Source organism: Abrus precatorius, unplaced genomic scaffold, assembly GCF_003935025.1.
Source record: "Abrus precatorius isolate BTA unplaced genomic scaffold, Abrus_2018 Scaffold8, whole genome shotgun sequence".
Lineage (NCBI taxonomy): Eukaryota > Viridiplantae > Streptophyta > Magnoliopsida > Fabales > Fabaceae > Abrus > Abrus precatorius.
In genome coordinates this window covers 28,597,426-28,601,388 of record NW_020874428.1, presented here as the reverse complement: position 1 = coordinate 28,601,388, position 3,963 = coordinate 28,597,426, and positions in this window count along the sequence as shown.

The following is a 3,963-nucleotide window of genomic DNA, read 5'->3' as shown; positions in this document are numbered from 1 at the left end:
GGTAATGATGCCCAATGCAAGGTTGCTAGAATTGGTATAATTCCAATAAAGTCTTATGATGATATTATACAGACTTTGACTAAAATTCATTATGTTCTTGACTTGAAAGTGTAACTTAATTTCTCTTAGAACCCAAGTCTTTTAAGTGCAAGTACTAAACTGAAGGTAAAGTTGTAAAGGTATCAAAATGTGCCCTTATTTTGATGAAAGCTAACCACATTGGTAGCTTGTATGTCTTGCAAGGTTTTATTGTGATAAGTTTAACATCAATATCTTCTTCATTGTCTAATTTTGACGTTACCGAATTATAGCACATGCGCTTAGGTCATATAAGTGAAAAAGACATGCATTTACTAAGTAAGAAAGGTTGCCTTGGTAAACATAGAATTAGTAAGTTGGAGTTTTGTGAGCATTACATTTTTGGGAAGCATAAAAGAACTAGTTTCTCTATTTTAACTCATAGTACAAAAGACGTTCTTGATTATATTCATTCTAATATTTGAGATCCTTCTAAAGCTCCCTCTCATGAAGTATGTCACTATATGATGACTATTATTAATGATTTTTTTCTTACAATTTGGGTTTACTTTCTAAGTTACAAAAATGAGGCATTCTCCACTTTTAAGGAGTGAAAAACTCTTGTTGAAGTTCAAATAGGTAAAAAGGTTAAGAAACATAGAATAGACAATGACTTGGAACTTTATGAAAGTAACTTTAATGAGTTAAGTATAGAACATGGTATTGTTAGACGTAAAATAATTTTAGGTAAAACCCAACAAAATGGTATTATTGAACACATGAACATGACTCTACTTGAAAGGACTCGTATGCTCTTAAATCCTATGTTATGACATCAGCATGAATTTTGGGTTGAGGTAGTATCTATTGCTTGTTATTTTGTCAATCGTTCTCTACACACATTACTTAATTTCAAAGTTCCAAATGAAATTTGGTCGAATAATCCTATTGACTTTGGATGTTTTGCATATACATATGTCAATGATGATATATTAATTTTGAAAACTATTAAGTGCGTAATTCTTGGTTATGCATATGGATCTAAAGGATATCATTTATGATGTTCTGATCCTAACAAAAATTAATCCTTAGTATAGATTTGACTTTTGATAAAGATGCATTATTGACTTCTCCTGCTAGTATAAGTAATTTGCAATGTAATAGTGACAAGGTAGAGTTGGAATTTAAGTTTGTAGTTCCTAATATCAATGTTTCATTTTCTTTTACTAATAAGTCTAGCATTGATGTTCGTTATCAATTCTCCTATTCAACTGTAGGAAGAAGAGTTTACTATTTCTCGAGATAGATCGATAAGATATATTAAAAGACTAGTTAGATATACTGATAATAATTTAACTATTTATGTATTGTCTGTCACACATGACGTAAATGATGTTGTTGAACTAACTAGCTATATTAAAGCTATTTCTTATGTTGATTCTTTGAAATGACTGATAGCTATGAGTGAAGAAATTAAATCTTCATAAGAATGATACTTGATTTTTGTTAGAGCTTCATGAAGACAAGCGGTCATTGAGATGAAAACTAGTCTGTAAGAGAAAAGAAGACATTATCGGGATTGAAGATTTGAGATGCAAAACACAATTAGTTGTGAAGGGCTTTACCTAGAATGAAGGTATTGACTTTAATTATATTTTTTCACCAGTTATTTGTTACACCTCTATCTACATTTTGCTTACTTTTATTGTTTTATTTGACTTAAAATTGGAGCAATTTGATGTTAAGACAATTTTTCTACATGGAAAGCTAGAAGAAAAAATCTATATGAAGCATTTTAAAGGATTTGTTGTTCTATATAAGGAGCATTTAGTTTATCAATTAAAGAAATCTTTATATGATCTTAAATAAGATCTTCAATAGTGGTATAAAAGATTTGATTCCTTTATAAATATGCAAGGTTATTCTAGAAGTCAGTTTGATGTGCCTATTTTAGAAAATTTACAAATAAATCTTTTATACTTGTTACTTTATGTTGATATTTTGATTGCATCACATGATAAGTTCTTGATCATGAAATTAGAAATTCAACTTAGTATTGAGTTTGATATGAAGAAATTAGGTGTGACTAATAAATTTTTTAGTATAGAGATTCACAGGAATTGTCAAGCAAACAAATTATTCTTATCACAAAAAGAAATATATTGAAAGAATACTTAAAAAGTTTAATTTGAGCAATTGTAAATCTATTTCTACTCCACTTGCTGCATATTTCAAATTATCTTGTATCTTTGCCCTCAAACAAATAAGGAGAAGGAGCATATGTCACACATTCCTTATGTTAGTGCAATTGGTAGCCTTATGTATGCAATAATGTGCACTAGACAAGTTTAGCATATATTATTAGCATGATCAATTAATATATGTATAATCTATGTAAGGATGATTGGACTGCTGTGAAATGGATTTTTCAGTATCTAAGAGGTAATTTTGATATTGGCTTGATATTTGATAAAAGTAAAACTAAAATGAATGATGTTGTAAGTTTTGTTGATTTAGACTAGTGATCTTGATCGAAGAATATCTCTTTTTGATTATATCTTCACTCTCTGTAATAGTGTTATTAATTGAAAAATAATGCTTCAGTCTATTGCTACATTATCTATGATTGTAGCAAAATATGTTGTTGCAACAAAGTATGTGAAAGAAGCTATTTGGCTTTGAGGTTTAGTCAAGGAAATTGGTCTAGCACAATATTCTCTTGTTATGTTTTATAATAGTCCGAGTGGTATTCATTTGACTAAGACGAATTGTTATCACAACAATATCAAACACTTTAGCATAAAATATTATTTTATCCGAGATACTATTGTTAAGTGAATTACTTAAATTTTACTTTATTTTTTATTATTGAAACTAATGATCTTAATTTTAATTTTGTATTAACCTTTAATTCATTTATTGATTTTAATTTATTTATATTTTATCTAAATAAGGGTTAAGTTATTAATTTTATGTTATTAATTTATTGTTTATCTTATTTTTTTTCAAAAAAAAATTTCTTTTGTTTTTATCTTCATCGTTATAAAAAGATTTTTATACTCTTTCTTTTAGTAAAATTATATTGCTGTCATTTTATTTTGTTTCTCAAGATTCTTTAATTAATTTCAATCTCGTAGTTATGCATTGCACGTATAGCTTATTATTATCTTAAAAGACAACGGTAAAAGCAAATCATTAACAAATAAAAACATTTCTACTCACTACGAGTTCAGGGAAACTTAGAAAAACATTCCATAGTTGGATGAGGTATATGCCCACTGGTTCCCCAAGTTGTGTTTTCTTCCTCAGCAGAAACCTGCATGATCCAATAAAATCCCATCATTGTGCAAACTTTCATAAAGAAGGAGTTTCCCCAACCAGAAACTCTCCGATCTAGCTGAGGTTAATGTCATAACCATTTTCACTATCGAATCAGGGCTATATAAGAAACCTTGAAACAGCTAATAAAAAATAACTAATCACTGTTATTTGTTATTTTTAATTTACTTTAATTATTGATGTAATTTATTAAAATAAGTTATTTTTATCTTATCTCAATGAATTTTATTATAAACTTGTGATCTTAATTATTATTTAAAAATTTTATTAATTAAATATTTAAATTGGCAAATATTTAAATATATCCTTAAATTGGGTTGGGCCAAATTAAATTGAATCCTACCATAACGGCTTTTTGTTACACAATGTTAGTTTAATACTAAAAGGTTTAATTTTAAAAATAAATTCCATTCATAGAATTTATAGTCTTTTCAATAAAAAGAAAATAGTATTTAGATTATAGTGTGACCGTTTTAGATTTTGATACAATTAATTTTGGAAGAATTAACGTAGAAAAAATTGATTTTGAAATGATTAAGATTCAAAAAAATATTTGTATTTAAAAATGATATTTTAAAATTTAGAATTTATTTTACTTAGATTGTA